Raw genomic sequence first — 26,937 nt, 5'->3', positions numbered from 1 at the left:
TTTTAAACTGAAAGAGGGGAGATTTAGGTTAGACATCAGGAAGAAATTCTTCACCAAAGAGTAGTAAGGCACTGGAATAGGTTGCCCAGATAGGCAGTGGAAGCCCCCTCCCTGGAGGTGTTTAAAGCCAGGTTGGATGGGGCTTTGTGCAGCCCAGTCTAGTGGGAGGTGTCCCTGCTCATAGCAGGAAAGTTGGAACCTGATGATCTTGAAGGTCCCTTCGAACCATAACCATTCTATGATTTTATTTTTAAATTTTATTATATGGTTAAAACATAAAACTCCTCTTCCCAATATCTATCCAAGACTGCTCACATCTATATATACAAACTAGATGGAAACCTTTGAATATAAATTGTCTAAGGATGTTCATCAAAGAAAACTAATATTGTTAGTAAATGTGGAGTTAAGATTGTTAAAGTGCTATTTTTATGGAGAGAGATAGATATATTCACATTACAAAATTAATTTTGAATCTTAATGATAAAAAGTAGATTTCTTAATTGAAATTTTCAGTGTCTTCATGATTTCAAAAGAACACAGAACAATGGAAGAAGGCTCCAAGAAAGAATAGTTGCTGATGCTAGCTCTGTAATTTTTTCATTTAGCTGAATACATAAATAAGGATGTTGCTCAGGGACCTTTTCACAGTCAACATGAACTACTCCCATAATTATATCCTTCGTGGCAGCTGAAGCTGTAATAAAAGTTACATAAGGGATTTAATCTCAGTCTCCCGTTTTTATAAGATCACAGTTATCCAAAAATATATCTCATGAGGCTAAATGTTTCCAGAGTGAGCTAAGGAAAAAGGTCTATATTTTTCTCTACTCTTTAGGGAAAATTCCCTCACAACTCCTGCTTTAAATTTCTGAAAAGCTGAGGTGGGAGCAGAAAATAAGTGGTAACACTTAATGCTTGCAAAAACAGCAGGGAATTTCACCTCCTAAATTGGACCAGGTCTTAAATTATGGAGCTTCTCATTGCACAGTGCTTCAGCCAGTGTTAACTTGAGTAGCTCCCACCCAAAGAGTTTTTCAGAAACAAACAAATAGTGCAGATGAGCCTGCACGACTATTCTGTATTCCAGGTAGCACAACTATATTTACAGAATATAAGTTGCACTTTTCTCATGTAAATACTGAAGTTGTACTGCTCCAAATGAGGTTAATAACTCATTAAAAATTATTCAAAAGCCACCCAGTGACTTGAGATCAAATTGTGTAAGTCAGTTGTGGCACAGCCATTTTCAAACCATCCTCTTCTCCCTTGCTTCAGTTGCTCATTTCCTTAGGTGTATCAGAAACCTAAAGAAATTAAGTTCCAATTATTCAAATATTACTGTAAAGGAAGATTTTTATATTTTTTTTTATGATAAAGTAGGGCAGAGGCTGCCTCAATTCCTCATCACACTTAGTATCTCTGAACAGATCTTAGATGTGAAAAAAAAAGTAGCTGTGGGATCCAGCAGGCACAGGTGTCATCAAAATGACCTGAACCAATATGGCCAGCAGACTTTTAAACAACAGAAGGATCAGTCTCCTAATTTCAATCTGGCAGTGAACACTTTGAAACATACCCATTACTCCTTTGAAAGGCTACTCAGCAAATTTTTCTTAGAACTTCATGAAACAGACTTCTTTTCTGCCTGAGAAGACAGACAGCACAAACAAAATACCATACAGCACCTTTGCTGTGCTGCAACTGCAAGTCCTTGCCCAAGTCAAGGTTTTATAAAGAAGCAAAGCCTTGAAAAAGCTACAAAATAATAAATTGAATATTAATATTTTATTACCTGAATATGTAATTTTTTAAAAAACCTGTGATACTTATTTTACTGTGATTAGAAATAATTTTAACCTCAGTATTCTTCTGTTACTGCTTTCTATAATGCACGTAAATTCAGACTATTTGTATCTATCAAAAGAAAATAAGATTAGTTTAAAATGAAATCTTGATTAGTAATACTGCAAATACAAATAATGACACTATTAACATTTATTACAATTCATTTGATGATGGACTGTGATTTTTAATTTCCATTTCTAGAACCGATTGTTGAAATAAAGAGATACTACAGGTTTTGCAGCTGTAGCATTGGCTCTGCTCACAGCTATGCACTATAAACAACACACGCAGTTACTGACTTTTAGGGTGACATTGCTGTTCCTGCCTATTTTTTTTTAGATCATCCTCTGTCAAATCCGATAAAGAACAGGCAAGTATGATATGCTTTGGGAATAACTACTTTGGCAAACCACACATCTCAGTGAGAATAGTTCTCAAATTTAACTGCTTCTTTGCCACAATTCACCATCTATTCTCTTTTCTTGTAATTTTCAAACAAGATCTTACGCAAAAAATTGCTTCAACATGTCATATATTACTGTGTTCGTAAGATCAGTCCCTTTTAATATTCTTTCTTGTTTGTTTTTACAGGACCCTTTCTTTTATAATCAAAGTATAAGAAGCAATGTATTATTTATTTCAGGACAGTAAGAAGCAAGCAAGGCTTCAGAATCCTTACAAAAATCTCCTACTCCCTGGTCCTCATATATTTCCAAGTGTAAGAGTGTCCCAATGGGGAAAAGGTAAAACCCTTACTGCACTTTTCCTTTAATTCCAGGTACTGTAAACACCCAGAATTTAGTAGGAGCTTGCCTATTCCTGGAGAAAATAGGAGCTCAATAGGACCCTGCACAGTAGTTTACTAAAGTGTCTTTTGAAACCATAAAATCTTTTCCTTTTCTTCTCTCTAAAAACTCTGTTCCATGCAACCAATATAATGTAATCAGACATGGGAACTAAACAAATAGGTGAATACAATGGTAGTATAAGACAACTTTGGATACAAACTTTGCTACAACAGTTGTCCCAGCCTTTCTCAAACCATAAGAAAAGTTCCTGAGCCAGTACTGCACTGCAGGCAATGCCATCATCCTCTCACTGGCAGCTACAGCTTTCATACGTAACTCTGTGTGGCCCTGAACAAGACAGGGGAGCACTGCAGGCAACTCCTTACTGTAAGGCACAGGTTCTGAGTTACCAATCCACAGTGTAGCAGAAGACCAAAGTGACTAGTGACCTCATCTTGACAGCTTGGGTACACTGAGGAATGGGAGCTATCTCATCTGTTATAGACAAAAAAAAATATTTGACTGTGCAAGATTCATGCACTTTTTCACTTCTGTGGAAGCTGTCTCTTCTGGTAATGAAGGCTGCTGTGTAACCAGCAAACCAGGTATGCTGGGTGTCAAGGCTCTGCAGTTCTTCTCCTTCCATCAGGAGAACTAGTGAACAGAAACAGCACAAGCAAGTACAGGTACGGATTGTTCTTTTTCAAACATTGTGTAACAAAGGCAGATATTTCAAACTTCAGGCCCAGTTCCCAGTTCTGGCCTTGTACAAAGTTAATTAATCTGCTAGAAAAGATAAATCACAACAGAGTAGATTTAGAAGAGCTTTGAACATAGCAAAAAATGGTATAAAGTCAAAGTACAGGACTGAAGAAATGCTAATAGTGCTAATAGAAGAGATTCAAATGGGTATCACAGTTTGAGAATTTAGAAGATTAGGATTTTTGCAAATTCTTACAAGATCCAGAGAGGACCAAAGGACGAAGATGAGCACTCAGAAAGTCAAGCAAGCCTGGGGTTTAAAGGGAAGTGAACTGAATGCAGGAAAAAAACTAGATCTATTGCTCCATTTAAATGCTTTGTCCCTGTAAGGAATGTCACTTCAACTACAATTGTGGCTGGTGACCCCCAGCTGAAATCTAACAATTATAACAAAGGTTAAATGACATGTGATTCTTCAGGTCTTCCCGTAACAGTAATGAGCAATGTGTTCAAAATACAAGGGACTTGAATGAGAGGCCTTGTTCTGACAGTGATCCATTGATTTCCAGTCCATAAAATCAAGATAATAAAGCTTTCTTCCACCTACAGAGATAAAGGAATGAATGTGAGCTACTCAGAGACCACTGTGATGAGCATTCTGCATAGGACATGAAAAAAATTGAGAGCGACAATAGACTGAGCTCTTTTATAAGAATTAAAAGAATAAATATCTGTCTCATTTCTACAGATACTATCCATTATCTTCAATGAAAAAGGCAGATGCCTGCTGAAAAAGGACCATGGGGTAATCAAATTAAAAATAAAGCATAAAGCAAATATTTAAGGAAGCAAAGTACAGCTGACCATGACATCTTGTTACTGAAATTTTCTAATTGATGCTTCATTATGAAACACAAGTTGTTTGCAGATTCTAGTTCAGGTGAAGAAGGCAGATGGGCTCCGATGCATAAAGGTGCAAATATCTTCTCAAAGGTGAGTGCTTAGGGCTGAAACTTCTCAGGCTGGTATGCGAGAGGAGGTTTTTTCTGTAAACACTCTGAATTTAGTTCTAAGAATATTTTTTTCTTTACACCAGTATTTTTTTTACAATCCCCCTATTTACAGATCTTGTTTTGAGTTTTAGAGTTAAATAACATTCTAGCAGGATAATTATGAAAACAAACAAAAAAAAAAAACCAACATGAAAAGCTTTCCTGGTTAAGCTATTTCACATAAAGTCAATATAAATTCAATTACTCCGCCTATGTATTAATAAAATGAAATAAAATAATACTTGCAGCTGTAATGTTTGTGATTATGTATACATAATTTTTTACTCAATTTGGATATTATTTATTTCAATAGTAAAGAAATCTTCATTATACTGTATCAGGTACCATGTTCTACTTAATAACATTGAAATATTGTTGTCAGTCTATATTTGACATCAGCCAGAATGTGAGCTGGCATTGCAAATACAAATGTAAGTGAGAATCTGGTCAGCATTTCTCAAATAGTATTTATGCAGTAGTTTTTTCTTTTGGCTTAGGAATATGCTTGGCTTTGTTTTATATAAATATAGTCCTTTTAAATACATACATTTTAAATGTTGATGGGGATTGTTTAGGTTAGGTTTGTTTTCTGATAACATTTCAGAAAAGAACATCGTACAAATAGAAGTATCATCATTAATTAAATAACATTAAATACACTAAACCTATTCATGGACATACTTTTATGTAGAATAGAGAGGAAAAGTGTGTTTCTTCATATACTAAATTCTCATTTTGTAATGTAAAGAATGCTATAAAAATTAGAATACCTCTGTTTCACCTGTTAAGAGTAATTATTTTTGTAGTTTGAAAAAATTCTCCTTGGGTGACTAATGTCACATGGGTTATGCTAAGCTGAAATAGGTAATGTAGCATTGTTACAAAAGCCTTATGTTAATATTCATAAAACTTTTGCTCTTTCTGTAAGCACATAATGATGTATTTAATGGAATTCTTCCAGAACTTCATCATTACTGCTTACAGTAAAACAATATACATTTTTTTCAGGTATTGGTTATAACTTCTATACTCAGTTTAACATCAGATGTTTATATTATCTAGATCTCCCACACACAATTCATATCCCCAGCCTGTCCCTCATTAGAACTTCCCAAAAAGTCTACACTATATTTTGCAACCTATGGGAAATATATTGGTTGATAAAGAAAAACTGCAGTATTATCAATCTCTTTCATCATTACTATGAACAGTCAGTGTGTAAAAGTATTACCACACTGTTTTAATACTTGGTTCTGGAAACATATTTCATAAGTTAATTATTACCACATTATTTCATACAGTTAGCTACCAAGAGAATATGGAGTAAGTTAGAGGTATAAACCAATTCAATACATTCCTAGATTTGGTTATATATTAACATTATACTCACTGAAAAAGATAACCATAACCCATATAAATGCCTCCAAAGGAAATTCTCAGACTTCTGAATTAATGACTTGCACATTCTGCCCTTTGCCATGTTCATTATTCATTACTCAGGATAAGGGATACCAGTACACATTAACATTATAAATTGAAAAGTGAATTCAATTTTATACTTTTTCCTGCTGGTGGAAATATTTTTCAACTACAGCCAAAACGTATTTCTGTGCATATTCTAAAATATTTCTCTAAAGCAAGTTCCATTTCTTAATAAAGAGTTCCCATAAGCCAACAATACACTTCCCACACTGGATTTCCACTGTCAACTGCTAGCATTTTTCAGTCACTTTCTTTGTGGTGTTGTAAATCCCTGAATAGGATGCTGGGTAAAAGAAATCAGTCATCGAATTTCTTAGGAACTGTTGTAAGCAGAAACTCTTAGTCAGCTCTTACTTTCAAAACATAAACTTCAGCAACCAAAACAGCAGAAAAAGGCAAAGGCAAGTATCCGAAGCAAAAAGGAATGCTGTCAACAAACATGGAAACTAGAACTGAGATTTCCAGTCATAGCTCAGCTGAAAGGCACTATAAAAATGTGGAGCTCCACACTGACCTCTCAGTGATTTCTGGATAAAATCTGCCCATATTGCCATTTTAATTGACAGTTCTTGTCACTGGTTTCACAAGCAAATCGACCTGCTCCTTTAAGAGCCTCTTCAAGATTGTACAACTCCAACAGTAAATTGCTTTGCAAGTAGAACTTTGCTGATGTTTGGCAATGAGAAGTAAAGCAGCTCATTCTCCCAGCTCTCTCCCAGGGGTGCTTACAAGCAGCACAGCAAAACCAGCTAGCTGAATGAAGAGATTTGACAGGGATAGAAAGTTTTTTCAATAAGCCACCATTTTTACAGTCATCTTTCAGACAAAGAAAAAAAATAAAAAGCCCTTTCAGCTGTAGCCAAAGATCATACAACACATCGTTATAAAACATGAAGACCACAAAACAAAGTCTTAAGAAATGGGAAATGCTTTGTTGGTGTCAAATTCTCTGTTTTGCCTCTACTTTCTTCAGCTTGAGTTCTGGGCCATGTAACACTGCAGAGATACGAGTAAGCAAGACCACATATGTAAACTGTAAACCACATGTGTAAACTGTACAGCAAGCTTAGATGATTGCAAAATACATATTCTGCATATTTTCTAATTACTTGATTGCTTGGAAAATGGGAAATGCAGCTCTATCATATTTGTAAATAGTTGGATTTACTAATGTTTCTATATTCTATGATTTTTCCTTTTGAAATAATAATAAAATTAATTGCATTACAGTTTTGAAGTTTGGAATGAAGGCCTTAAAATACACATTTTTCTTGCATAATGGTCTCATTTCATACTATAGAACATTATATTTTATAAAAAATTGGTAGAATTTGACATGTAATTACAGATTCATTAGGATTGCTGATACATACCTGCCTATTCCAACCTTAGACCTCAGAACACCTTAAAAAGATAATCGTATCATTCACAATATATGTCAGATTTGAAACCTAAGGTAAGAAAGAACATAAAAGTGGGAATTTGTTTGTGCTTCTTTAATAATCTAATAATATTGAGTGGAAATAAAATTCATATTTTGCTTCATTAATTTTCTCAAAACTTTATAATTCAGATGTTAAAAAGAAGAAGGAAAGATGTGAAATATGCATTTACTTTATATGTACTACTGCTTATTTGTATCTCTATTTTAGTCATTGAAGTGGAGGTCGGATTAGTTTGATCTCACTCACAAGCAAAAGGATAAATGTTCAGAGTAGAAAATATTCCCCACTCCCACAACAATCAATTTTCTCTTGAAAAACATATTATCCCATCCTATTGACCAAACCATCACTGAACTTCAAGAAAACAGAAGAGTATATGAGAAGCTGAAATTGTAATAAAATACTCAAAGTTCCAAAACCAGACCATTTTATTTTTTTCTTTTACAGTGGCCACAAAGTGAACAGTGATGAGAGAACTTGGAGGATTTGCATTAGCAATACTTTTAGCCATTTTAGCAGTCCTACGCATGTCCACAACAGCCATTAACTGCATGATCACTCTGTTTGCTGCACTGCAATTCTGCAGCCCTACGTGCGAATCGAGGGTGTTAGCCCGGATTTACTGCCCTCCTATCCTACTACACAGACCTAGGTCAGCCCTGTGCCCCAGTTCTCTTGTTTGCAAATGCCTCTTGCCAGGCCCACACAGTTCTTCCTTTTCCTTGCTACTACTATTTTCACCCCCCCCCCTTTTCTCTGTGCTCTCCATTCCTACTGTTTTATCTACTTTTCTTTTCTAGGAGCCAGAAGAAACAAAGACTGATTCTGCTGCATGACTCCTTAGGTTGGCAGATGCTTTCTGCCTATCTCATTATCCAATTTTTTTCATACCATTTGACTGTGCTGTTTTCACTGCTAGGAAGTCACATGCCAAATGTTTTACTACCAAAATGGAAATTAATCCATTGTGGACCAGTCTCGAGCAAACCAATATAAAATTTTGACCACTATTTAAACGTTCCACATTTTTCAATTCCTGAATGCAATCTTAATTTCTTTTGTGAATAGGAAACTTTGTTTGATCTTCCTGTGAAGAACAATTTTTTGACATTTAGTTAGGTGACAAACAGCCTTTCTTTCCTCTCTCCAAAAGCTCAAGTTTCTTTGTTTGCCAAGAAATATAAATATTTGTAGAAGAAAAAAAGATATCTTCTTAATAGTGTTACATACATCTTACCACACAGATATTACATCAAAAGCCTGTTTTCCTGTCTGTCCTGCAAGTCTACGAGGGGAAAAAAACTCAGAACAGAACAGACTAAAGATTAGACACAGAAATATATTCAGATAAAAGGTGGTAAATCCTAAAGACTCAAGTTGGGTCTCTTGTAGGGCAGATGTTTGTTTATCGATGTCACAGAACATACAAAGCAAAAAGAGGGGGAGGAATGCCTAATTTTTCATTAACTATGGCTTTTCCACATCCTAGATATGCCTAGTAATAAAAGCAGTCTTCAAATGTGCTCAAATAAATAAATATTTGTAAGTTGAATCAAGATACTCATTAGGAAAAACAAGAGTCCCTGTAGATATAAATGTCTTCAAAGACAAAATAAAATCTAGAATAGAAAACAGGGATATTAATTTAGATTAAACACAATATTTCATTGTCACTTGGACTGAACACAATATTAAAAATTCAAGGCCTACAATCACATTATCACAGCTTTATCATACTTAAGAACTTGCTGTGCCAGAACACTGTTTTATTATTTTTTAGTCAAAGTGTCTGGCTAAAAGTAAAACATTATCTACCTTTTTTTCTTCTATAGTTTATTCAGATTGTGAATATTGTTTCATGAGGAATGCATTTCAAGGAAGTCAAACAAATGTTATATGCAGGCTTTTGAACTATATTATAATTCCACATTTATCATGCCATAAATACAGTGTTGTGACACAACCTACTTTCAGAAAAGAAAGTAGATGACATGCTTTTTACTGCTTAGTCATACGTGTGATGCTATAAAAAGACATAATCCTTACAACCTTCTTATCAGAGAGATATTGTAACCCTGGACTTCAATCATGCCTCTGCTCTCCACCAGCAGTTTGAATTTCCCTGGCCTCAATATTACTCTTCCAGTAATATACTTCTCTTTTGCACTGCTGAAGCTATATTTGTGATTCTATTTTTTCTAAATATTCATATAAAAAGAAATTGTCAAGAAATCATTAAGATACCTTAACACGGCTCTTATATGGGAGTATTTGTACAAATGTAATTAAAGCACTTTCTCTTAGAAATAATATTGATGTACTTTAAAAGAAGACTGAAAATTTCCACCAAAAAATGAGGCATGGCTTTACAAAAACACTGCAGGCTGGGAACAGATGCAGTTAATAATTATGTCCCAACGACTTTCATGACAGAGGTACCAATGCTTTGTTTGGCCACATCTGCACAGGCATTGGAGAACAGACTTCATGTGGTATGCCAATTCACTATGATAGCAAAGGTTTATAATAATATTAATTAATCTGATTTTTGTTTTCTTTTAAAGGAAACAGTTTTCTTAAAAGCAACATGTACTTCATACAAAATTGTGGCTCCCTGAAAAAACTGTTTTAATTTTCAAGACTTTTTCAAAATAAAAGTTAGGGAAAAAAAACCCAACACTGTCACTGAATGTGTGCAAGCACTTCTCTTTTAAAATTTTTTAGGATTAAAAGTATCAAGCACAATAAACTCCAGGTAGCATACAGATCCTCCACATAAATGTGCACTAATCAGTAAGCTATTAAAATATTTCTCTATTTCTTAACAATCATTTTTTACTCATGCTTGTGACCAATATAATAATTTTCTGCCATTTTTTACTTTGTATTGTTTTACTTGAGAAGGTTTCTTAAGAATTCTGAGTCAAATGACCACTCAACACTTTCACAAACGATATTACTGTAGTGGTCAGCTTCTATTGGGTTCTACCAGAAAAATCTAAACTCAGAGCACTGATCTTTGTAAAAAAGTGGCTATTTGCATTTGTTAGAACAGGTTAACTTGAGTGCACTTAGATTAACTGGCTTCCATTTTTTGTAAGTAAAACATAAGTCTTCATTCCACCTGAAGCATATGAGAGATTTCCTACTAAATTTATGGGAGCCAAAAATATTCTGATGAGATTCAACAGAAAATAAACTCAGTGCCTAAATCTTTGCATAAACTCATACATTAAAACAAAGAAATAAACAAATCAAGCTATGTAGGAACCATACCTTCGTACAGTAGAATTGGACAGTTTGATGGCTTTATATTCAGTGATAATTCTCCTCTGAACATTTAGATTGAAACCTGGCTCTGCTTAAGCCTGTATTAAAATTCCCACTGACCACAGTGGAGCCTGGGTTTCACTACTGCAGAGCAACTCCAGGACACTGCTGGGCATCTGGCATCTGCAACTCTCTTCTTGCTGCCTTGGAAACAAAACCTTTGCTTTTAGACTGTTCTACTCACCATTACTCATGCCCCAGCTGCTCTTGCTGGTTAGCTACATAGGCCAGACCATAAACCTGTGAGGTGATCAGCTGGGTGAATAATAACATCTTTCAGGAATATGATGGCAATCACTAGTACATTTTCTCCCTTCACCACTTTTAATTTTCTCTTCTGTCATTTCCTTGGCTTCTACAGAACCAGTTCCAAAATTATTCAGCTCTTGAACTGACCTCATGCTAGCAGTACCACCATGACCAGCATGAGAAGCTCAGACACAGTAAGCAATCTTGTACAAACTGATAAGGAAAGGAGGAGAAAAGACAAGAGGATCAGTATAGCCCCACACCAGTCTGGAGATTAAAGCCTAACCACTGTCAAACAGTATGTTTACATTGCCCTGAACAAAGCAAACACCAAAAAGAAGACTTTCCCTGTTTCTTTCTCAACCCTTTTCCTTTTTTTTTTCCTTTTTTTTTTTTTTTATCAGTACCACGATCCTGAAGTCAGAAAACAACATCTCAACCCTCTTCCTGTTATGTTTTTTTTGTTGTTTTTTGGTTGTTTTTTTTTATCAGTACCAGGATCCTGAAGTCAGGAAACATTAGCAAATGTAAATGAGCCACAACACCTCATTTGACTGCCTCTCTTTCTCCCCAGGAGTAACAATTAGCACTTGTGAGAGTCCTTTTAACTCTGTGTGGGATTTTTCTTTCTGAGGGTGTTACAGACTATGAGAGTTGTTCATTATTTATCTTTCATATTCCAGTTATTGAATTATTTTCTGTTTCTTTGCAAGTGTTTATAAATGTCACTGGCAATACCTGAAAGAATTATTTTTTTGAGAAAGAAACCCCACAAACCATAATGAGCTGTTCTGCTTCTACAACAGCAAAAGTAAAGAGTACATATTATTATACAAATATTATTCCCATCCTAATAATAGGTATCATCTATAGGGTGATATGCTGGTTTAGATGACGATCTGAGAGATTTAATTAGAAAGAAACCCACTCTGTTCTGTAAGAGACTGGCAGTATTAGCAGACATGGAATTCTAACTTTGTAGACAGAACTGAATTTTTCTTCACTGAGGACTGAATTTTTCTTCACTGAGGACTGGTGATGTCCCATAGTAAGGGTCAGGGAGGCAGAAGAGATGGAGCTAAAGATGAGGTTGAAGGCACATGGAGGGTAAGGTTTGTCATTTCTGTTGCCTCGAGGCCTCAGCTGTCACTGCAGCTTGAAGAGATCAGTCAGCTCCTCCTCTCTCTCCAGCAGCAACCACTGCACCAAACATTCACTGCTCTTGCAGCAGCAACAGCAAGCTCAGCATGCAAAATAATCAACTGAGCAATTTCACCAACTCTGATTATCCTGAGCTGCTGCCAACTTAATTAGTCCTGAAACCCATCCAGGACATTATCTACAGAGTCAGCTGCGAAGTCCTACCTACTTAATTCTTCTATCACCTCTGCCAAAGATGCACAAACAAGCCCTCAGATGGAAAGGGTATAATTGTATTTATGTAAACTGTGATCATGCTAGTAAGACCAGCCACTCTATTGATCTTATTCTCAATCATTTACACATGTGGAAATGGCTGATGAACTGGGGCTGGCAAATGCCCTTCTAGTTCAGAGCACCGAAGAAGCAAGCACTTAGCTCTGTGGTAAGTGCTCATTTGCACCTTGTTATTAATTCAAGCCAATCCAGGTAACAGAATACCATCAGTCTTAGAGACATGGTAAATTATGTTCTTTCTAGCAAACCTGGAATACTTAGTGCCACGTTTATTTTAATAGTCTCAATATGTTACTTCTACATGAAAAAGCCTTGCAGAGTATGTGATGCCAATTTTATTGGACATCAGTAGTTTACCTGAATACTAGTTTTTTCTTTGGTTCAGTCCAAATACTTTAGGATACAGGATACTTTTACAAGCCATTTTAACCCCTGCTCTTCATGCTGGTGTTACGTGGTGCCTCAAAAAAATAACTTTCAGGAGACTACATAGATTCACAGCACAAACCCTTCCTGGCATTAGCTTGCAACAGAACCCCCTCTGCCTCCAAAAGCTGTGTTCACTCCACAAGAGCTGGTGAGAGATTTTTTTTCTGTTTTTCACACTGCCCCACCAGTGAGCAGGCTGGGGGTACAATGAGAAGTTGTGAGGGGACACAGCTGGGACAGTTGACCTTAACTGACCAAAAGGATATACCCCATTACACAAAATGTCATGCTCAGCAATAAAAGCTGTGAGGGAAGAGAAAAAATCTGAAAGAACATAAATTCTTCTGCAGTCTGAAGGAAAATGCTTCATGTCTGTTCTCACTCTTTAATGGATTATGAAACTTATCTCCTTTATTTTTTTCAATATATTTGGCTTTCAGTTACCATAAACTTAATCCTTTTTTCCCTTGTAAATATTAACGGAACATGTTAACTCAAATTATTACAGCTTTTAGTTTTGCATGTAGTAAAATATGATATTGAACTTCAACCAGTTACAATTTAAATAATTCTAATTAAATTTCTTCTTTTCAAGTATCTAATGAACACTTAATGCATAATTTATTTTGTCTAATGTTATAATCCATATTTGCTCCTCGTATAAGCTTAGCAATGTCTGACCTCATTGGTTTTAAATTTAACAAGCTTATTTTTCTAATAAAATTAATATTTAAATTATGGCATCATATATTCTCTTATCACTGGACTCATAATGATAGACATAACTACTATCTTCTGATTTCTTGGCCCTTCATTTTAAATGGCAGGAAATTGATTAAGCTAAATGTAATTGGTTTTGAAATTTTCTGCCAATAAAACTTATCATCCTCTTCTACAGATCTTTTCCTATATTAATTTGTACTCAATTTTTATATTTTTATTTAAGTAAGATTAATCCATTTACAGGTTTGCTAGCTCACAACATGTAAATATAGAGAAAAACTGAAGCAAATTAGTCAGTTCATACACAGCACACAAAGCACATTCTCAAACAGAAATGTCATTCTATAAGTAAAATACAGTATTTTATTCTCTGCTCATGTCTTCATGGTTTTTTTTAATTCAAAACCCCTCCTATTAAAAGGTGGAAAAGACATCTAGCTAAACTCCAAAGATAAGCAATTAAGAGATCCATTTAGTGATTGAACTAAGAATATTCCATGGTTTTAGTCAGGTCAAGTCCTCATAATTATTAATGAAGATTCATCCAAACTTAATGAGATTAAGTTTTGCCAGTAAAGCAACCTCTGGAGCCCAGTTTACATATAGATATGAATGTTGCTCCTTGATTCTGTTCCTGTGCAGTCTTAGGCAAATACAGAAACTTATACTTTAGGATTAATACAGGATTATTTAGGATGCATAAAATTGTGTATGTATATCTTTCAAAATGAAGGTTTAAAACATATTCAAGGCTAGACAAATGCCTGGAATCTAAATCCTCACCTTAAATGACAACAGAAATCATCTTATTGAAATTATCTATCAAGAGACATTATAGATTCTCATCTCTCCTTTACACAAACGCTAGGTGTCTTTCAAGAAATGCCCTTTGATCAAACACAAGATGTTATTCAGTCATACAAGTTACTCAGCTCAATAACAAATTAACAGCATGACACTGAATGTACTGTGATAAATAGCAGGCCATATTAGATGTTGTAATGGTAATTATTCATTTTAAATTCTGTGAAGCTATAAAAATGTTTTAGAAAAAACAGCAGAAATACAACAGTAGTACTAAAGCAGAGCTTTCTTGCTCAATAAAGCATTGTCTGTTGACCAAGTTAGACTCCAGACAGCAATAAATGAGTTCTATTGCAATAGTACCTAAAAGCAGCAGTCAAAGATTAGAGCTCTCTTGAGTATGCCTCAGCCTGTACTGTGGAAATACTACTTTCTTATGCTCATGTTTTTATCATAAATAGTTGGCAAGTACATGATCTGATGGAGCTGTCTAGTTCAGCAAAATCTGCTTTATTTTTACAGGGAATATAATAGCCAAAGCATTTGATGGATTATGCTACATAATACCAAATTTAAACCGCTAATAGGCAGGACAGATCCCTGGCCTTGAAAAAGACCTACTGTGCACTCCTAAGCCATCCAAGCGGGCTTAGCTAGCCTTCTGATAAACAAGGTAGTGAGGGAAAGTTTTTCAGGTAGCATAGAAATTAAAATGCCAGGTACTTGGCATGTACTTATGGAATCAAAATATTTCTGCACCACAACAAGCCTTAGCTAATACAGTATAAACTGAGGAGGCAAAATCGTATTTACCTTTCCAGTGAACACTAGGACATCACAAGCTGATTTTATACAATATAATCACAGCTGTGCAGCTGTTAAGACTGCAGCTGTGTCCACCATGAGTCACGCTGAAATCCTATCCCGCCTGTCCCCTAAGAACAACAGAACTTTAGGGAGCTGTTGTATATATAACATCAGTTACATATTAAATAAATAAATACAATGAGTAAAGATCGACAAATGAATACAGATCCAAAGCCTGAAACTGGGTGGAAAATATAAATCCATCAATTTATCTTCTACAATTGAGTTCAATTCCCTTGCATCATTCACTATTAGACAATCCATTTCAAAATTATTTACAATCCTTCTTGGCAAATATAATTAGAAAAGATTTGCCAACTGTTCTAGCTGTTCTCATACAAGGATAAGTCTTTAATAACTTCCACTCTTGCAGCAGCAGAATTTTTAAAAGGAAGTTGGAGAAAAAACATCCAGCTAGAGGATCTAAAGAACAACAAATACTCAAAAAACTTTATAGAGCAGCAAAAAGAAGAATGATTCAATATATTAAAAAACTAAAAAAGATATTGAAATTTGATTAACAGAATTCAGTACCTGAAGTTCTGTTTTGTGAGCTTTCTTATCCCATAGCTGTATTCTGATAAGAACCACATTGTAGTGAACAGGAGGGACAGTTTCAATGCCTTATTTTTGCCACAGAAATCACTTAATAATGCTGCTTAGATTCTGTTTTACAGAATGTAGGAATTTACTCCAGGAGTAGCTCAGTTTAAGCCTGGGTCCATGACAATCTGCTCCACAAGGAACAAAATATTGATATATAGCTTTGGCTGAAAAAGGTGTTGTTTGAAAGGACATTACACTATTTTTCATTAATACTATTTCAGCTCCCACTCAAATCTTTTTAATTATTTGGTACAACTCTCTCACTCCCACAGCCTTCTGTCTCACCCATCTACTCTAAGGGACATCTACTGTCTTCGTTACAGAATTCTCAATCCAGTTCAGTGGTTTTCTTCCTGAAAATATCTTTAGTCTACTTTCCAAGTCATCTGTTTTTCCTTTCTGTGGTCAGCATGTCAAGTATACAAAATACATAGTCTTTCTGTTTTACTCCTATACTGCCTTGGGTCGGAGCAGTTACAGGGAAAATCCCCTTGTACCTATGAGTACACAGGAGAAAATCAGCTCACAATTCCTGAGGAAAGGTGCCTGTATCTTGTGTTTACACACACGATCTTCAACAAGTTCAGTAGAGCCACAGATATTAGCAACTGAATACTAACAAATCTCTTCTAAGCTTATATAAACAGCAATTTTTGCTTAGAGGCTCATAATGCAGCCAGTTCTGTGCCGGTTTTCATAGTGACATGAAATGCACATGCCTAGAATGCAGGTGATGCACCACTTCAAATTAGCATCTTTAGTGTTTTGACTTTGACAAAACATTTTCCTCGGGACTCACCCTTCAAAATCGTTGAATTACTTTTTTTCTGAGTTGTTACATTTTTTTTCAGAAAATCAGCCTGCAGCACAAATCCAGCAAGGAAAACTGCAGCACAAGCAGCCAAGTTTCACTGAGAAAGAAACTACAGATAAAACAATGTTCAAGGAGGAAGCCTAAAGGAAGTCTCGATGTCAGACAGTTCTACGACCTGTTTTTCACAAACAGGCCAGGTGACCTGAAACTGTTATCTATAACTAGCAACTACATTATATAATTACAATGTACTTTCATAATACTTCTTACAGCACATTTTACGGTTGTCAATAAAAAGAAACAGCCAACTTCAGCTTCACCCTGCTCTGTAAAATGCTCAGTGATGCATATCTGTGCAGAGTCACTGAAGGTCATTGCCTTCACAGGGTGATGGGATTTCACACTCACACCACACAAAGGGAAATGGCTCAAAGAGGTAGGTCACTGTGTACAAGTCTCTTTCCAGATATTTAAAAAGAACAAAGCTTTTGTCTGCGTATTCTGCTCTCATTGAATTTCATAGGCTTACTGAGACTTTAGCACTTCTAATAAATTAAGCTTTTATTTTCCACTGCAATACATCTTGTCTAGTCATGTGATTTACAGTAAAGTGAATACAAGAAGGGTGTTAATGCTAGCAAATCAGAATCTCAAGATGCCTTCTTGTGTATCTCTTTTTACTGCATTTTTCCTTTCTTACAGAAAACTATTCGTGAAAAATTCAACAGCATTGAGCATAGGATACATTTTTCTGGTATGAAATTTGCCATCATCTTTGTGAACTTAACCTATAGCCATAATACAAAGTACTGCCATTTTCATAGATGCTTTTTTTCATCTTACAAATGTGTCATAACAGATTTGTAAATATTTGCTCAAGCTTACTGCTTAGAGAAGTCCTCTTCTTCCAGAGACCAGGGCTCAAAAGCCACTTATCTCACAGGGTATCTGTATACCACTAGTCAGCCTCTGTAGTAATGAAGACATAGGCACAGCAGCTCAGCACAGACTCATCACAGGACTATTTACCCAGGGTTGCAGCAGTTGACATTCCCTGCAGCTCCAGTACTATCAGTACTTTAACTACTGCCCTCAAAATCAGCTCTCATCTGTCTAGTAGAGCTGCAGTCGTCGTTTGGACTGTAGTACAGCCCTATCTTTAGATAAACTATGTGATTTCAATTTTAGGAAAAGGGTCTGACCTACTCTTTCACCCCACAAGCTATCACCTGCATCACCCTTTAAAATTTGCAATTTTGCTTATGATATTGCCAATGTTACTTGAAAGTCATACTGTTATTTACAGCTTAGTGCAAATGTGGTCCATTAGGTGGCTGAGCTATGCAACAGCTCTTTGTTGCTGGACATGGTTTTCTCATTCCTCTTTTCCCAGTAGTGCTCCCAGTGCTCCAAGCACTGTAAGTATGTGCTTTTGTGACATGTTTGGTGTATACCATAGGAACTGCTCAGCTTGCTAAAGTGAAAGAACAGTGTTCATTTGTTGCAATGTTTTAGTTTTGTACCAGTTTAGTGACCAAAACTGGCTCACTAAAAGCCAGGTAAATATTGGATTTGGTCTGTATCAGTGAGCATGAGAGAGGATGAGGAATGCAGCTTTCATTCAAGATGGCAATGACCTGCTGGGTCACCACAGCTCGCCTTACTGAACAACTCTTCAAGACAAAACCTTGTGCTCCCTGTCTGCTGAATGCTTAAAGTGAGACACCAGCACTTGGTGTCTTCTCAGCTTTTCATGAGGATTTTAAATTGGTTCAGCCACTCTATTGGCCTTAGTTTCTGTGATGATTTTATATTTTTACAATTAAATTCCTGGTTTTTCATTTTAATTTATCTCTTCTTTCAATACTGCATACACAAAACTAATAGCAGAAAACGTGCTGCAGCTGCTGCCTTAGTTATATGGAATTACATCTACTAAGATATGAACTACTGACCAGCCTTGGCTTTTGTAAAGAATCATAGTGATTGATGTGAGGCAATGGATTACATATGCCTGAAAACAAGGAAGTTTCAGCCTCATAAATGTATTTTCTACACTGAAGAGACAACAGCAGCCTTTTAAATTGTTCTCACATGGTTAGTCTGAAATTCAAACCTAATTCTGGTGGCCTTCATCCGTCAAAACCCTTCAAGAAAAAATAGAATTCCTTCAACTCATCAATACTTTAGCTTTTGTAAAAACGCTTTTTGCTGCAATTCTCTTTCTTATAGTGCATTAAACCTGCCAGATGAAAACAGAACAGGAACATCTTCAGAAGCATTCAGCTTTTAGAAACTCTCAAACAGATTTTCAGAACAGAGTTTAGAAAAATTTTTAAATGCAAACTATAATATGCAGAAGAACTGATAAATTCTTAAACATTAAAAAGTCCTATGAAAAATACTGCATGCAGTCACTTCTTGGATAAGGTATTATGCAGTATCTAGACACCCCACACAGAGCATCACAAGCCAAGACTTCCCTTGATATTATAGATGTATATAAAAATGGCATGTAAATAAACATAACAGTAAATTGTTATGGAGATTTGTGATTAAAAGCTTTATTTGATTCTTATTTACATTATGTAACCAATGTCCATATATTTCCATTTTCCAAATAAGCAGATTATGTAACTATTGCCCTAAAATATACTCATAATCTAAATGTTCAAAAAGGCAGAAAGTATAAACACCGGAAGTATTTCTTAAAGAATGTTTCTCCAGAATACTATTGATCTGAGCACAAATGAGATTAGTTCAGTAGAAAAGGTTAAAATGTTAGGATATATGTTAGAATAAAACTTCACTGTTAGGAGAGATGCAGGTACTTTGTATGCCAAGGCAAAATAAATTTCTAAATGCAATTTCACGACAGAACCACTGAGCACCAATTTGATAGACTGCAATGACCCAATTCTCTTCAACTTGTTTTACTTAATATTTTCTCAATTACCAGAAAAGTAAGTATGACAGCAAGTTTTTCCCATCTTGCCCCTAAAGTAAGGTTTATACTACTATATCACTATAATATTCGATATTATCAAAGCAGTGTACCATAATGGGAAGAAACACATGAATGAAAGGCACTGAAATCTTCAAAATAAATTTGTAGGTTTTAAATATCTTTCCAAGAAAATATTATTGTCAGGAAAAAATAACAAGAATTTCCACATATATGGTGAAATTCAGTTCCTCAGTCAATAATCTAAATCCTAGGCAGGTGGTCTGATTTTCAAAGGCACTCTCCATTCTGCAGGAGGATTTTCATGTGTAGGGTGGTGGGAAGGTGCAGTGTTTCATCCTTCTCAGGACTCTGACTGAGAAGTGGGGACAGATTTCAGTAGCACTGTAACTGTGACAGTCGTGCCTTTGTGACAGGACTTTCTCAAGATCAAACTTTTTCCAGGCATGTTTGGACAGCAATTTCTTTCATTGTTATTTACAGTAAAATGTCAAAGAATATTTATGGAGTTTATACAGCAAATATTCCAGCTGCCAAGATGTGAAAGGATAATGGGAAATTATTTTTAACTAACACATTTTTGGTTTTTTTTTTTCTGTTTAAGTTTGAAAGCAATAGAAAAACTGCTCAGTGAAAGCTATACTGCTTTTTAATAATACTTTTAAGAATGATGACTCAGCCAATTCAACTGAAAAAGAAAAAAACAACTACTTTCAGAACAGATTTTTTTTTCAATTTCCAAGGCAAAATACATCTTCTATTTAGTGTTAAAAATATACCTGAAGATAAGTTTCACAGATTAAAATTTCCCTTAGGCTAAATATATTAACAATAATGTTGTACTATTAATTATCAACTTCATCTCAACTGGTGCAATAAATAATTACAACTAATGTACTAAAATACTAAAATGCTTTATAATAACTCATACTACTTCCTTTACATTGTATCAGAAGGGAACTAATCTGGTGCTCAAACACTTCCTCTACAACTGTAGTTCCAGCAAAGTCTCAGAGTAAAAGGAAACTTAATTAAAGAATTGCATTCTTAATTGTTTGTGTATATTTGCATATAAAAGGTTTAGATTGCAATTTATTAAATATTTTAATCTATCAAGTTGAGTATTAGATTTTTTTGTTGGAATCAAATTGCTATGAAGTTGTTCATGTTCACTTATGAGAAAATATTCTCTCTTCTCTACCCTACAAAAAGATTTCTTCCTTATTCAGCAAATCCCTCTCTATCCTCAGATTCTGACAAGGCATAATCAGTTAAACAATAACTTCTCAGCATGCAGTATAATATCTAAGATGTTCAACATCATTTTACCAAGAAGCTTCAAATGTTAATATTTACCATCTTTTTGCCTAATTAGTGTTACCCCACAAAAGTTTTCTGGCTTGATGCAGCGTATACATGCCTGAATGCTTCTGTCAGCAGAGTGAAAGGACTGATACAAGGATGTGAATACGTAGCCAGGAACTGGGTAAAGGCAGGGCTCTTTCTGTGAGAGATTATTGGCTTATGCTAAATTGAAGTGGCTGCAAACTTAAAATGCTATATATTAGATTTCTTCTAAATGCTGCAGAAGGTCACATCCCTTCCTTTCATCTTCTAAGGAACATACAAGTGTCTAAGTAGGAGAAGGTTTGGCAAAAATATCAAAAAGCATTCTTTACTGTTAGAAATCTCTACAACTTTACAAATTCTATTTCTGTTATCATCTCTGCACCTATGAAAAATATTTTTGTAGGAAAAAGATCATAGCAATATTAATATTTTAAAGTAGTAAGATACTTATCATTCACTATTGTAAGAAGTACTTTAAAAGCAGATTTATTTAAAAAAAAAAAGATATATATTGCTCAAACACCTACAAGGAGAAAAGTACAATATTTCTTATCTCTTAGTATTTCTTATCTTTGCACTTTGGCTCCCCCAAACCTGGCTTTTAAGAAAACACATAAACCATTTCAGTGTTTTAAATAATCATTCTCCTTATGACCATTCCAAATTTAATGGTTTGAATGCTAAAATTTCTGCATACTGAAACTGCATGGAATTTCAAAGACTTCTGTTTTTAAGAGAAGTGCTGCATGTCAGTCCTGAAATTTTGCCTTCTAGTATAATATGTTCCAGTGAAGTTATACTTTCAGGAAATCTCTAACCTGAATGAAGCAAATTTTAGAAACAATGACCTCATTCTGATCTAATTTAGCTCAGTGTAACTTTGAAGTCACAGTTGTTGGAGATGTATGAAACTGGCACAAGTGTGATTGAAATCAGGTCCTTTATCTCTTCAGATTTAAAAGTGAGAGTGCTGTGACAGTATCCCACTTGCTTGGCAATTCTGCTCATGAAGACATGCACTGTTCTTGCAGTACCACTCAGAAATTGTTAACAGCATGAGCTATGGTACATTTTTAACTTGTGATGAGCATATTGTTTCAAAATAAACTTATCTGTCAAAAACTGAAGTGTATTTCTACCAATCTGATTTCAGTATTGCAATAAACCAGACATAAAGACCTTTAAACTTCTATAAGGAAAAAGGGTAATTATTCATTTTTTACCACAACGCAGCCAAATAAAGGTTTTATATCCATGTTTTCAATGCACTTAGTGACAAAGAACAGTGTATTAACCCCTTGTGCTGCATCCACACCTTGTCTACTCACATAGCTTGTGCTCTGCAGCTTTCAATTAACAACACAGGGACAATGAAGTACATAAGATCACTGAAGCCTATCTCTCCATGTGCTATGTTGGGTGTGTTGGTCAACAGCCAGCAGAATATGAGCCAGCAGTGTGCCCAGGTGGTCAAGAAAACCAACAGTATCCTGGCTTGTATCAGAAATAGCGTGGTCAGCAGGACTAGGGAAGTGATTGGCCCCCTGTATTCAGCACTGGTGGGGCTGCATCTCAAATACTGTTAACTCAAATACAGTTTTGGGTCCCTCACTACAAGAAGGACATTGAGCTGCTGAAATACGTCCAAAGAAGAGAAGTGAAACTGGTGAAAGGTCTGGAACATAAGTCTCATGAGGAGTGTCTGAGGGAGCTGGGGTTTAGTCTGGAGAAAAGGAGGCTGAACAGAGACCTTAGCAGACTCTACAACAGCATGAAAAGGGATTGTAGTAAGGTGGGTGTCAGTATCTTCTCCCAGGTAACAAGCAATAAGACTCTAGTTATAAGGCTGTCAAGCACTGGAACAGGCTGCTCAGGGAAGTGCTGGAGTCACCATCCCTGGAGGTATTTAAAAGACCTACAGATGTGGCACTTAGGGACATGGTTTAGTGTTTATGGTTTACATGATTTAGTTGGACTCAATGAGCTTAGAGGTCTTTTCCCATCTAAGTGATTCTATGATTCTCTGAATCTGTGCATATGAGTTTCTATTATTTAAAAATGGGCATCCATTTAGCTATCATATTTTAATTAAAGAACAGTGAAAGCAAACACTAAACTTAAAAACTGCATCTCTTAACAAACACAGACACATTTGCCTTTCCAACCACAGATTCCACCCACATCAGATGTCAGTCACAGTCTGTGCAAACAGATAACTCTCACAGAGTGCTCTGGCTGGGAGCATGGTATACGTGTATGCCTGAACTGTTTATCACCACAGGAAAATCTACTATGTCCTACTTTATATTTAGTGAAATTAGAGCAATATTTAGAGCTATAACATGCCTAGATTTCCTTGAATGAATTATATTTTTCCTTGGAGAGGTTGTCTCTTGCTGGAACTGTGTAGTTTGTAAGATTTGTGAAGACATCCAGGACCTCCAAATTTTGGGGGAATGAACAGAAATAACCCCAGCTTCACCACAGGTCACATCTTCTTTGCCTATGTTTTGAGAGGGGGTACGACAGCCCCATGGACAAAATTCCATCTGCAAAACCCATCTTATACTGACACAACCTATGTTTCAAGTAAACATGTTTATAATCTCAGTTATATCCATTTAACACTGTCATTGTGCACTTTTTCCTGAAGTTTTGAATAATGAACTGGCCTCTCACATCACTGGCTCCTCACCATAGCCCTGCACTTGTCATCAAACCAAGCCCCCTCTCCGCACTTCCGGTGCCAGTCCCCTGGGAATCCTTGCCCAGGGATTCCCAGTCTCTATTTGCCAAATCTGCTGAGCCCCGCTCAGCTCTTCTGTCCTTCTCTCTGAACATCCTTTTCCCATCCATTCACAGTCTCCCACAAAATGCTGCATCTGTTTCTCAGCCAACCTCAGCATCCTCTAAACTACCATTCAGGAAACTCCAGTTCTCACTTTCCCAGTTATCCTCATCAGATCTGTTTCTTTCACTTGATCTGTTCTTCCCAAACTATAGGTTCACTGGTCTAGCCTACTTGATCTACCAGCTATGCTTGCCCCCCTCTTTCTTCAGCCTCAGTTCATATCTCAATCCACTAGTTTCCAGCCATCCAATGGTATCTTGTTTTGCAGTTCCTAAACTTCCTCCCTTTTGGCACTTACTCCCAAAGCCTCCTAATTCCCTTTACAAAATGTTAGTGCTCAGCCTAGTTTATGACCTGAATTTCATGGTCCAAATTTAGTTGCATTACAAAACCTATGCAGTATTTTACAAACCTAGCTCTTCTGCAGTTGAACCTCCACCTACAATACCTCTTCACCATGCCTGTATTTCACACAGCTGTCTAGTGGGTGCCTGAGTGCTGTCTGGATGTTCATCAGTTTTCTCTGCTCACAGTTTCCCTTGACCCCCATAAAGAGGAGGCAGAAGCATACACAGGTAGTGGTTTTTCTGGCCATTACTAATAACATGCAGGAATATAATTTTGCCTCATCCCCTCCCTGATAACAATCAGTCAAGGAAAAAAAATTACCTTAAAGCAGACAGCTACAGAAATGCGACCAGACCCTATAGCTAAAGTCACAGGCTCTTTCCAGAGCTCTTAATCCAGAAGCTGGTCCATGTCTCTGTTGGACTTATAAAATGAAATGGCTATCTTCGTTTCATATGCACATTTATGTTCCAACCACATGTATGTATAATTCATTTTCATCTTGGAGATAAGCTTAAACAGGCAAATTTTCAGCCCTTTTAAGAGCATATAGACTATAATTTTTCCTGCAATTTTTGATAATTCACAATTTTCAGACTAGGTTCTCAAAACCAATGTCAGGGCCTTGTAAAATCTGGGATGTAATTCAGCAAGCAGCTGCTCCTGCAGCTCAGGCCCAGGCTGCTCCTCACAGCTGAGCAGTTATTAATTTTTATTTCCAGAATCTGTGAAAAGATAGAGGCACTTCACAGAGAAAGAGATAGAGGGCAAATTATTCTCCTCTTTTGGATTTATTATTACTGCGTCCAAATTCTAACTCTAACGTTGCCACCCTTCATCATTCCAAGGCCAAAGCATTATATCTTTGGCCAAACAGACTTTGTATATGATTTAAGAGAACAGCAGAGGAGCTTTTGATGGGCAGAAAGTAATTTGAGGAGAGGAGAAACCAATTTTTATGGGAGGTGTTTAAAATAATTAATTGTATATTATCGATTTCTTATCAATGAAAGAAATAATCCATTGCAATACCAGGAAGACTGATGTGCTGGACTCTTTTTGGTGGTATTCATGAAGAAATCACTTGCTTATAGGGACTCTGAGTTCAGGCTGGTGTACACGGTGAGAGAAATTCACGACAATAAAAAGAATGAAGTGGGATTCTGTGGGTCTACCTACAGCAGATGTGAAGTCTGGATCCAGCTAGTGAGACTCTCCTCTTTTTATTCATTCTAGCAGATCTTTTCTCTCTCATGCCTAGCAGAAGCCAAATCCTTCCAAATTCACTTAAGCAAATACTTTTCTGAAACTTTCACTCCAGGGGTTAAAAATTAGAGGAGAAGTCTGAATGGAGCTGAGGATATCATCTGATACCATGAGCAGGGCTGGGGAAGCTGGCATCATCTGTCCCTGGGTAGTGTTACTGCTGGGATGGCTGCCTGCTCCATGTATGGTCACTGCCTCCCAGCCCATCAGCAAGGGCAGAATCAGGACCCTCCAGCCCAGGCTGGAAGCAGGCACAGTCAGAAGCAATCAGACCTCTGTCCCAGTTCAAGCAGTTGCTCTCTTCCTCTGTGATAAACCAAGGCTGTTTGCCACACTTGTTCCAGCCACAGGCCACCACTGGGCTATGCTGACACAGCTTTACTCTATATGCCATGAAAACTGCTTACATGAATTCACTCAAGATTAGCAAAACATAAAGCAGGGCAGGAATTCTTTTCCTGTAAAATTTTGCAAGTGTTTTTTTTTTATTCATTTGACAAATACATGCTCAATTTAGCTTCATTCAATAACTCAGAAATCAGCACAGACATAACGTTATAATTATTATTCCAATAAATAATAATGTGAGGTTTATGATAATTAAAATAAAAAATAATTTATGTGAATACCATCATTTATGTCAGATTATTATGATGATGGAGAATCTAACATTTTTGGATAGTATGTTTCACATGTATATGTTTTGAATGTTGTGTGTATGAATTGCTTGTATTGCTTGTGCATTGTTTTGTATACAATGCTTCTTTCATTAAAGAAACACTTTGTTACCATTTCACATATATTGATTTGGTCTATTTTTCTCAAGGTTGCTACTAAGAATATATTGTGGATACTCATAAGTTCATAGTAGTTTTCATGATCATCAGGAAGGCTAAGGGACTCAGGGTTGCATTACAGTTATTTCATGTATCTGTCTGCTTTGGTCTTTTTCCTTCCATTCTACACTACCTTTCTCCTTGTTTATCAGACCACAGTTGCTGATAGTAACATATGAAAATTCAGAGCAATTTCACTAACTCTAAGTAATTACTTGCTCTAGAAATTTGATAGGAATAGTAATTCCTATTCACAAATATTCCTAGCAGCAAATTTTCAACTCACAACAGCAGATGACCATTCACAAAATTTAGTAAAGGTGCAGAAGCATAAAAATTATAACTGAAAACAAGTTACAACTATTGTACATTAGACCAACATCTGTGAAGGTAAGCAAACCACTAATACTATTTTGATTCTGTTTAAAATGGTGGTCCCCAATGCTTTCATATTTAAGTAATACATTACCTTTGAATTGGTTGGCAATCATATCAATTAGTTTAACTTTTCTTTCTGACAATGCAGTAACTCCAACATCATGAATCCTAAAAAGCACTAAAATCAAAAAGCACCATACGTAGCTCCTCAGCAAAAAGAAACCTTCAGAGGTATAAACTGCATCAGTCATTTTAAATTTGTTTAAAAACTTGGATCGGTTAACTTTATACACACAGGGTTTTTGTGGATCAGGTGCTCTTTAACCTACAGCAGCCAGCATGAAACTGGCATAAGCCCTGCATTATG

At 36.0% G+C, this 26,937-nt stretch overlaps 1 protein-coding gene across 1 annotated transcript in view; it reads right to left on the bottom strand.

Annotated features, from left to right (window-relative positions):
• Positions 1-26,937, bottom strand: part of RIMS2 (regulating synaptic membrane exocytosis 2) — a 303,972-nt gene that overhangs the window by 220,641 nt on the left and 56,394 nt on the right.

This window comes from Chaetura pelagica, unplaced genomic scaffold (genome assembly GCF_000747805.2).
Source record: "Chaetura pelagica isolate M959 unplaced genomic scaffold, ChaPel_1.0 scaffold76, whole genome shotgun sequence".
In the NCBI taxonomy this organism is placed as follows: domain Eukaryota; kingdom Metazoa; phylum Chordata; class Aves; order Apodiformes; family Apodidae; genus Chaetura; species Chaetura pelagica.
The sequence above is the reverse complement of the archived record's forward strand: the minus strand, read 5'-3'. Positions and strand labels throughout refer to the sequence as shown.